Genomic DNA, 11483 nt, shown 5'->3' with positions numbered 1-11483 from the left:
GTGGGACTAGTGAGCTTGGTAGCCGTATCTGGATTTGATCGGTGAGGTTGAACTATATGTTCACGAATAGTCGGTACCGCATGCATGGAGTCTCATTGCATAATGTATGTATGGCGTATAATATGAATGGATGTATTCCAATATTATACGTGTGTTTTGTGTTTGTGTTGAATATGATTTTGAGTTGATGTTACCATTGCTGAATGTGTAATCTGATTTGGGTGATGAATGCGTTAAGTTACTTAGCATTACATGATATTTTATAATGCTTATTATATCGATTGAGGAACTCACCCTTACAACTATGTTTCAGGTAACGAGCAGTGATTGAGTAGAAGCTAGTCCTTGGAGTCTAGTGTAGTTCCTTAGTGGGTCATGCTCTGGTAGATGTAACATCGGGACGGGATGTTTTACTTGTTTTTCATTGTTGATTGTTGAACAAGTTTACATGTAATGTGTTACATGTTTTGCATTGTTGTTAGATTTTATCCGCTGCGAATTATGCAAATGTTTTATTTTGATTAAATAAATGAGCATGACAGGATATTTTGGTGAATGGTGTGAAGTGTCAAGTGTGACACCCTTAATTGCATATCTACTCTGATTATATTAAGTGGTTTTAATTAAATATTTGGGGTATTTTTAGAAGGGTGTTACATTAGTGGTATCAGAGCATAGTCGGTCGAGTCGAGTCGTAATCATTCTGTTTCCCTGTACGTGATAGGTGTTGTGTAACCCTATCAGTACTTATTGTTTTAGCTTGTTGGGTTTTTAGAATAGAGATGGCTGGAAGAGGTAGAGACGATGTTGCGATTGCTGAGGCTCTGGGTATGCTAGCTGGAGTACTTGGAGGGAATCTGAATATGGTGGGAATGGGAGCTGCTCGTCAACTGAGTGAGTTCCAGAAGAACAATCCTCCAATGTTCAAGGGAGCATACGATCCAGATGGCGCTCAGAAGTGGTTGAAGGAGATCGAGAGGATCTTCCGAGTGACTGAGTGTGCCGATAACCAGAGGGTCAGGTTCGGTACGCATATGCTGTCAGAGGAAGCAGATGATTGGTGGGTTGCTACCCGCACTGAGTTGGAAGCTGCTGGGAGTGCTGAGATCACTTGGGCGGTGTTCAGAGAGAGATTCCTGAGGAAGTACTTTCCAGAGGATGTCAGAGGAAAGAAAGAGATAGAGTTCTTAGAATTGAAGCAGGGCAACCGGTCTGTTACTGAGTATGCTGCTAAGTTCACAGAGCTGTCGAAGTATTACACTCCCTATAACGAGGCTACTGGGGAATTTTCAAAATGTGTGAAGTTTGAGAACGGGTTACGTCCCGAGATCAAGCAGGCTATTGGGTATCAGCGGATTAGAGTGTTTTCTGACTTGGTTGACTGTTGCAGGATTTTTGAACAGGATACCAAGGCCAGAGCGGAGAGCTATCAGCAAAGGGTTGATAGGAAAGGAAAGAATCAGAATGATCGTGGGAAACCGTATGCAGCTGGCAAAGGTTTCCAGAGACAGAGTGGGATGAAGAGGCCTAGTGGGGGAGACTCCAGTGCCCCTGCTAAGTGTTTCAGATGTGGTCAGGCTGGACATCGTATCCATGAGTGTACCAGTAATGAGAAGAAGTGTTTTAAGTGTGGAAAAGGTGGTCACTTGGCTGCAGAGTGCCGGTTGAAGACTGTGACTTGTTTCAACTGTGGAGAAGTGGGTCATATCAGTCCACAGTGTCCTAAGCCGAAGAGAGAGAACCAGTCGGGAGGCAAGGTCTTTGCTTTATCGGGTTCTGAGACTTCTGCAGATGATCGTTTGATCCGAGGTACGTGTTATATTAATGGCTTTCCTCTTGTAGCTATTATTGACACAGGTGCGACTCATTCCTTTATATCTTTGGATTGTGCTGTGAAACTTAAATTAGAGATATCTGAGATACATGGGAGTATGGTGATTGATACTCCTGCGAAGGGTTCAGTGACTACTACTTCAGTTTGTTTAGATTGCCCTTTGAGTATTTTTGGTAGAGACTTTGGGATGGACCTAGTGTGTCTTCCACTAGTGCAGATTGATGTTATCCTGGGTATGAACTGGTTGGTGTCTAACCGAGTTTATATCAACTGTTTTGATAAGACTGTGATCTTTCCTGAGATTGAGGAAGGAAAGAGTTTGTTTCTATCAGCAAGGCAGGTGAATGAGGCAGTAGCAGATGGGGGCAGAGTTGTTTATGCTGTTAGCGACTTTGGAGGCTAAAGATAAACTAGTGATTTGCGATCTAGCCGTGGTGTGTGATTTTCCTGATGTGTTTCCTGAAGAAGTGAATGAATTACCGCCAGAGCGTGAAGTTGAGTTCTCGATTGATTTGGTACCTGGTACTAGGCCGATATCGATGGCTCCGTACCGTATGTCTGCTGTTGAGTTAACTGAATTGAAGAGTCAGCTGGAAGATCTGTTGGATAAGAAATTTATTCGTCCGAGTGTGTCGCCGTGGGGTGCACCAGTGTTATTGGTTAAAAAGAAAGAAGGTACTATGAGGTTGTGTGTGGACTACAGGCAACTGAATAAAGTGACGATCAAGAATCGGTATCCTTTGCCGAGGATTGATGATTTGATGGATCAGTTGGTTGGTGCGAGTGTGTTCAGCAAAATAGATTTGAGATCTGGGTATCATCAGATACGTGTGAAAACTGAGGATATTCAGAAGACTGCTTTCAGAACAAGGTATGGACATTATGAGTATTCTGTGATGCCTTTTGGTGTGACTAATGCGCCTGGAGTATTTATGGAGTATATGAATAGGATTTTCCATCCGTACCTAGACAAGTTTGTTGTGGTGTTTATTGACGATATTTTGGTGTATTCGAAATCTGAAGAAGAGCATGCTGAACATTTGAGAGTGGTTTTAGGAGTTCTACGAGAAAAGAAGTTATTTGCTAAACTGTCTAAGTGTGAATTTTGGTTAGAAGAGGTTAGTTTTCTTGGTCATGTGATTTCAAGAGGTGGTGTTGCTGTTGATCCTTCTAAGATAGAAGCGGTATCTGAGTGGGAAGCTCCGAAGTCAGTTTCTGAGATAAGGAGTTTTCTTGGACTTGCAGGTTATTATAGGAAATTTATTGAGGGATTTTCTAAGTTGGCGTTACCGTTGACGATGTTGACTAGAAAGGGGCAAGCGTTTGTTTGGGACTCAAAATGTGAAGAAGGTTTCCAAGAGTTAAAGAGGAGGTTAACTACTGCTCCTATTCTGATATTACCAAGTCCGTCGGAAGCATTTGAGGTTTACTGTGATGCTTCATTGTTGGGTTTGGGTGGTGTTTTGATGCAGAATAAGCAGGTTGTAGCTTATGCTTCGAGACAACTGAAGGTTCATGAGAGGAACTATCCGACACATGATTTAGAGTTGGCAGCTGTGGTATTTGTTCTGAAGTTATGGAGGCATTACTTGTACGGGTCAAGATTTGAGGTTTTCAGTGACCATAAAAGTTTAAAGTATTTGTTTGATCAGAAAGAGCTGAATATGAGACAGAGGAGATGGTTAGAGTTTCTGAAGGATTATGACTTTGGTTTGAATTACCATCCGGGTAAAGCAAACGTAGTAGCTGATGCATTGAGTCGGAAATCATTACATATGTCTATGTTAATGGTTAAGGAATTGGATTTAATTGAGCAGTTTAGAGACTTGAGTTTGGTGTGTGAGAGTACTCACAATAGTGTTAAATTGGGAATGTTGAAGTTAACGAGTGGTATTCTGGATGAGATTAGAGAGGGTCAGAAATCCGATGTGCTTTTGGTTGATAAGTTGACTCTAGTGAATCAAGGTCAAGGTGGTGAATTCAGAGTTGATGAGAATGGTGTTTTGAAATTTGGTAATCGGGTGTGTATTCCGGATGTTACCGAACTGAAGAAGAGTATCCTTGAGGAAGGACACCGTAGTGGCCTGAGTATTCATCCTGGAGCTACGAAGATGTATCATGATTTGAAAAAGTTATTTTGGTGGCCGGGGATGAAAAGAGAAATTGCGAGTTTTGTTTATTCTTGTTTGACTTGTCAGAAGTCAAAGATTGAGCATCAGAAGCCGTATGGGCTAATGCAACCGTTGGTTATTCCAGAGTGGAAGTGGGATAGTATCAGTATGGATTTTGTTTCTGGTTTACCGAGGACAATTAAGAATTTTGAAGCTATTTGGGTGATTGTTGACAGATTGACAAAATCGGCTCATTTCATTCCGATCAGAATGGATTATCCGTTAGAGAGATTAGCTGATTTGTATATTGAGAAGATTGTAAGTTTGCATGGTATTCCGTCGAGTATTGTTTCGAATAGAGATCCTAGATTTACATCGAAGTTCTGGGAAGGTTTGCAGAGGGCTTTGGGAACTAAGCTGAGATTGAGTTCTGCATATCATCCGCAGACTGATGGTCAGACTGAGAGGACGATTCAGTCACTGGAGGATCTTTTGAGGGCTTGTGTTTTGGAGAAGGGAGGTGCTTGGGATTGTTATTTACCTTTGATTGAGTTTACCTACAACAATAGTTTTCATTCGAGCATTGGTATGGCATCGTTTGAAGCTTTGTATGGTAGGAGATGTCGGACACCTTTATGTTGGTATGAGTCCGGTGAGAGTGTTGTGGTTGGACCGGAGATTGTTCAACAAACTACGGAAAAGATTAAGATGATTCAGGAGAAGATGAGGATTGCTCAGAGTCGTCAGAAGAGTTATCACGACAAGAGGAGGAAGTCACTTGAGTTTCAAGAGGGAGATCATGTGTTTCTTCGTGTTACTCCGATAACTGGGGTTGGTCGAGCTTTGAAGTCGAAGAAGTTGACACCTCGATTTATTGGTCCTTATCAGATTTTGGAGAGGATAGGGGAGGTAGCCTATCGTATCGCTTTACCGCCGTCACTTGCGAATTTGCATGAGGTTTTTCATGTGTCTCAGTTGAGGAGGTACATTCCTGATCCGTCGCATGTGGTCCAAGTAGATGATGTACAGGTGAGAGATAACCTGACTGTTGAAACATCACCTATGAGGATCGAGGATCGAGAGTTGAAGCAGTTGCGGGGTAAAGAGATTGTTTTAGTAAAGGTAGCTTGGGGAGGACCAGCAGGTGGCAATGTGACTTGGGAACTTGAGAGTCAGATGAAGGAGTCTTATCCTGAGTTATTCACTTGAGGTATGTTTTCGAGGACGAAAACTCTTTTAACGGGGGAGAGTTGTAACACCCCGATAAAAAAATAAGATAATTATTTAAAATAAGTTAATAATATATTTATTAATTTAATTAAATAATTGGATTATTATTATTGGAATAATAAGTTGGAAAATATATAAAGAGTTCCATTTGGTAAAAAGGGTTTTTCACGTGAAAACCAGAGAAGCGACAGAAGTGAGAAAGAGGCAAGGAGGAAGAGCAAGAGAACGAGGGTTGAAGGAAGGAAAAGCTTGAAGCTCAGAGATTTGCCGGATTAATTCAGGTAAGGGGGGTTTATCGTCGTTTAATGGGTATTATGGGTTAACATGTAATGGGTAGTGATAAACCATTGATTTGACTCTAATTAGATGATGAATGTTGAAATTGTGAAATTTTGGATGAACGAGATATGAGTATGATTGAGGAAATTCGTAGGAATTAGAGGTAATAAGGTTAGAAATTGTGAGATCGAATGTGTATGATCTGTGTTAGACAATATGAATGAATGTTGTGTGAAAATTGGAATGTGGAAGGCGGGATCTGAGAATCTCGTAGCAGAGAAAACCATAGCAGATCTGGAATTCTGGTTTCTGGTCATACGCGTATGGCACTAGGCAATACGCGTATGAGATGGTCTGGTACGCGTATGGCACTAGGCAATACGCGTATGGATGAAGAAGATGATGATTTTAACGTGGTTTTGTCTCTGTTGGTACGCGTATGAGGAAGTGGTACGCGTAGCATACGCGTATGAGGCAGACAATACGCGTATGGGATTGGCTGAGAAATGGGCCATACGCGTATGGGGCTAGGCAATACGCGTATGGGCAGAATTGTGATTTTTCTGAGCTGTTGTTGTGCAGTTTTGATCATTTCAGCTGGGTGATGTAATTTAGCTGATGTATGATATAGTAGGGATCATTTCCCGTTGTTTGAGCAGTGTAGGTATTAGTAGAGTGTGATAATACGGTGATTTATTATTTAGCATGATATGATATGATTCTGTGATAAACATGCTGATGATGTATGATGGTATGCATAATACTGTGAATGTATCTGTTATGTATGCAATTGTGAATGGACTGTTTATGGCTTAGAGTGTGAGCATATGTCTATTTTGAATTGTTGTTGATGTTTGCATGCTAGGTGATTTAGCATGTATATTATGGCCTTTATGGTGGTAGCTAATTTCCATGGTGAGGAATTAGTGAGTGAGTATTATGGATTGTTGTTGATGTTTGCATGCTAGGTGATTATCGTGCATATCATAGCCCTTGGGGTGGTAGCTAATTCCCATGGTGAGGAATTAGTGAGTGAGTCACTAGGTCTCAAATGAGTGGAACTAGTGAGCTTGGTAGCCGTATCTGGATTTGATCGGTGAGGTTGAACTATATGTTCACGAATAGTCGGTACCGCATGCATGGAGTCTCATTGCATAATGTATGTATGGCGTATAATATGAATGGATGTATTCCAATATTATACGTGTGTTTTGTGTTTGTGTTGAATATGATTTTGAGTTGATGTTACCATTGCTGAATGTGTAATCTGATTTGGGTGATGAATGCGTTAAGTTACTTAGCATTACATGATATTTTATAATGCTTATTATATCGATTGAGGAACTCACCCTTACAACTATGTTTCAGGTAACGAGCAGTGATTGAGTAGAAGCTAGTCCTTGGATTCTAGTGTAGTTCCTTAGTGGGTCATGCTCTGGTAGATGTAACATCGGGACGGGATGTTTTACTTGTTTTTCATTGTTGATTGTTGAACAAGTTTACATGTAATGTGTTACATGTTTTGCATTGTTGTTAGATTTTATCCGCTGCGAATTATGCAAATGTTTTATTTTGATTAAATAAATGAGCATGACAGGATATTTTGGTGAATGGTGTGAAGTGTCAAGTGTGACACCCTTAATTGCATATCTACTCTGATTATATTAAGTGGTTTTAATTAAATATTTGGGGTATTTTTTGAAGGGTGTTACACAAATGCTCCGACTGGAAGGTTAACATTAGTAAACCAACCGGTGAATGTTTATCATTTTCAGCTACACCCTTCAACGATTCGTCAACTCGAAAGGAGACCGTTCTCCGGAAAAATCAATGAAGATGCCCACAAGCATTTACAAAGATTTCTGACCATGACGACATCGTTGAAAATTGAGGGTTACTCAGAAGAAGCTAAAAAGTTGGTGATGTTCCCGTTTACATTATCGGAAGATGCCGAAGAGTGGTTTTACTCTTTACCCGCGGGAAGCATTACAACTTGGGAACAAATGGAGACAACATTTTTGAATGAGTACTTCCCTGCCTCTGTTTATATCCGTAAGAGATATGACATAGTTAAATTCAAACAGAAGGAAGGAGAGTCACTCGGAGACGCTTACAAGAGGTTCAAGCGAATGTTGGTTGCATGTCCTACTCATAACATGGATGCAACTGAACAAATTCAAAATTTTGTGAATTGCCTTAGAATGAAGACTAAGCAACTCATAGACACGGATGTCGGTGGCTCAACAAATTTTACAACAGCCACTGGAATAAAGAAAATCATCGAAGCCATTGCAGCAAATGAGCATCTGGAGCTCTATGACCGCAGTGTAAGTCAACCTAAAGGTATCATTGATCTCAAGCTAGCAAATCAAGTTATGAAGATGGAAGACCAAATAACAGCTGAAGTAGAGCGAAGAATCAAGAAAATGGCTCTTGACACTCAAATTGTGGCACAAGTTCAACCGGTTCAACCTATTCAAGCGGTTAGTTGTGAAATTTGTGGGGGGCCTCACTTCGCCATGCATTGTGTGGTAACTGCACAACAGGTAGATGACATTAATTTTCTGAAGCAGAACAACCCTTACTCCAATACATATAATCCTGGATGGAAAAATCATCCAAATTTCTCCTGGAAGGACAGACAAGGAAATGTTCAGAAGCAAGCGCTCAATCAATATCAAAGCCAACCACAACAACAGTAACGACCACAACAATAACAACCATACCAGCAGCAGTTTCACCAACCCCAACAACAATTTCAACAACAGGTACCAAGAAAAGAAGATCGGGAAATTGCCATTGAAAAAATGGCGGCTCAAAGTTCCCAATTTCAAGAGGAGACTAGAAGTAATCTAAGAAACACTGGTGCTTCAATAAAAAATCCGGAAGTGCAAATGAGTCAGATTGCTCAACAACTCGCTGGTTCACAAACACTTGGTTCATTACCTAGTGCTACAGTTACAAATCCACGAGAGCATAATAATGTGAGTGATGTAACCACAAGGAGTGGTAAATCGAAAGAAGTCCCTGAGAAAGATGACGACCAAGAAGACCAATTGCTTGAAGTTGAGTTGGAAATAAAAGAAAATGAGGTTGTGAGTAAAGAGGTGGTGGTGCCTAAACTGGTGGTTAAAGAAAAAGTTAGTGAATCAAAGCCGGTTGTAAAACTCCCTTTCCCCATAAGAAATAGGAAGAAAGAGCAACATGAGAAGAACTTCGAGAAATTCTTGGAGATGTTCAAAAAGCTTGAGATTAACATTCCGTTCTTGGAGGAACTTGAACAAATGCCCTCTTATGCCAAATTTATGAAGGATATTATTTCAAAAAAGAGGAGCACCGACACTGACCCTATTGTACTAACCGAAACTTGTAGTGCAATTTTTCAGGGTATGAAGATTCTGGTGAAGAACAAAGATCGATGCTTGGTAACTATCCCTTGCACTATTGGGGATAGATCTTTCAAAAAGGCCCTTATAGACTTGGGGGCAAGTGTGAGTCTCATGCCATTACCCATTTACAGGAGGTTGGGGATCGAAAAAGTGAAAGATACCAGAATGACACTTCAATTTGTTGACCACTCTGTGAAGAGACCCTATGGAGTAGTGGAAGATGTTCTTGTGAAGATTGATAAGTTTGTATTTCCGGTGGACTTTGTCATCTTAGAAATTCCAGAAGATGAAGAGATACCACTCATCTTGGTAGACCATTTTTGGAGACAGGAAGATGTTTGATAGATATAAAAGAAGGCACCATGACTCTAAAAGTTTATGATGAAGAGTTGAAAATTGATGTGCTTAACACCATGAGATACAAAGATGATGTGGCCACCAATCAACACATATAGGTGATTGATCAAGTGGTTCTGCAAGAAAATCCTTTAGGTGAACCATAATTGCCCTTGGAGAGAGTTCTAAGTCTATCAATTTCTAAAGACACTCAAGAAGCTGATGAAAAGGAGAGGGAAATGTTAGCTATAATGGAAACACAACCACCCTTTAAGGGATCCCGATCACTCCGATGGGAAAACTTGAGGGAACCTCAGTTTGAGGAAAAGAAAGATGAGACTAAGAAAGTAGCTGAGCTGAAACAACTGCCTGAAAATCTCAAGTATGTTTTTCTAGATTCTGAAAGGAGATGCCCGACTATTATAAGCTTTAATCTAGAAGTTTCCTAAGAAGACAAGCTCGTCAAGGTTCTGAATAAGCACAAAAGTGCAATGGGATGGGCGATAGAATACTTGAAGGGGATTAGCCTTACAGTATGTATGCATAAAATTCTCATGGAGGATGGTCACAAACCAGTGGTGCAACCCCAAAGGAGACTAAATCCTGCAATGAAAGAAGTGGTTAGGAAAGAGGTTGTTAAACTATTAGATGCGGGGTTAATTTATCCCATATCCGATAGCTCTTGGGTGAGCCCTGTTCATGTGGTTCCAAAGAAAGGAGGAACTACTGTGATAAAGAGTGAGAAAAATGAGTTTCTCCCTACAAGGACAGTCATGGGGTGGCGTGTTTGCATCGATTACAGAAGGTTGAATTTGGCGACAAGAAAGGATCACTTTCCTTTACCATTCATCGATCAGATGTTGGAAAGGTTGGTTGGTCATGACTACTATTGTTTCCTTGATGGCTACTCTGGATATAATCAGATAGCGGTTGCACCAGAAGATCAAGAAAAGACAGCGTTTACATGCCCCTATGGTATTTTTGCTTACAGAAGAATGCCATTTGGGTTATGTAATGCGCCAGCCACATTTCAAAGATGCATGACTTCCATTTTTGCTGACATGCTTGAAAAGCATATGGAGGTCTTCATGGATGACTTCTCGGTATTTCGTTTTTCTTTTGATAATTGTTTGACTAACCTCTCCCTTGTCTTAGAAAGATGCCAGCAGACCAATTTGATTCTCAACTGAGAGAAGTGCCATTTCATGGTGCGAGAAGGCATAGTCTTGGGTCACAAAATTTCCCACAAGGGAATAGAAGTGGACCAAGCCAAGATTGAGGTAATAGCAAAGCTGCCCCCTTCAATAAACGGAAAAGGTATAAGAAGTTTCTTAGGGCATGCGGGTTTCTACCGCATGTTAATAAGAGACTTTTCTAAGATAGCTAAACCTTTAACTACCCTGTTGGTTAAGGATAAGGCTTTCATTTTTTTTAAAAAGTGTGTCGTTGCATTTGAAACTATAAAAAATAAATTGGTGACGACACCAATTGTCATTGCCCCAGATTGGTCTCTACCTTTTGAATCATGTGTGATGTGAGTGACATTGCAGTGGGAGAAGTTCTTGGGCAACGTAGGAATAAGCTGTTGCATGTCATATATTATGCTAGTCATGTTTTGAACCCTGCACAAATGAACTATGCGACTACTGAGAAGGAGTTGCTAGCGGTGGTCTATGCCTTCGATAAATTCAGGCAATATCTGTTGGGTTCTAGAGTCATTGTTTATACTGACCATGCTGCTTTGAAGTATTTATTTGCTAAGCAGGACTCTAAGCCAAGACTATTGAGATGGATCTTACTCCTCCAAGAGTTTGATGTGGAAATTCGTGACAAAAGAGGGTGTGAAAATACTGTGGTCGATCACCTCTCACGGATGTCCCCTATAGAGGGGAATGAGGAAAAGTGTCCAATAAAGGATGAGTTTGCTGACGAACACATCCTTGCTGTTATTGGAATGCCATGGTTCGCAGACTACGCGAACTATCTAGTAGGTGGGATGATCCCTAGTGAATTTGACTCTAACAAAAAGAAAAAGTTTGTGCATGATTGCAGGTTTTACTTGTGGGATGACCCATTCTTGTACAAGAAAGGAGTAGACGGGTTGGTTAGAAGATGTGTCCCTAAAGAAGAACAAAGAGATGTCCTGAAAGCATGCATGACTCTGACTATGGTGGACACTTTAGTGGTGATAGAACCGCAACCAAAGTCCTCCAGTTAGCGTTATATTGGCCTACACTTTTCAAAGATGCTCAGCAATTAATCAAAGAGTGCGATAAGTGTCAAAGGATGGGAAACATCTCGAAA

Source organism: Lathyrus oleraceus, chromosome 3 (genome assembly GCF_024323335.1).
Source record: "Lathyrus oleraceus cultivar Zhongwan6 chromosome 3, CAAS_Psat_ZW6_1.0, whole genome shotgun sequence".
Lineage (NCBI taxonomy): Eukaryota > Viridiplantae > Streptophyta > Magnoliopsida > Fabales > Fabaceae > Lathyrus > Lathyrus oleraceus.
The sequence above is the reverse complement of the archived record's forward strand: the minus strand, read 5'-3'. Positions refer to the sequence as shown.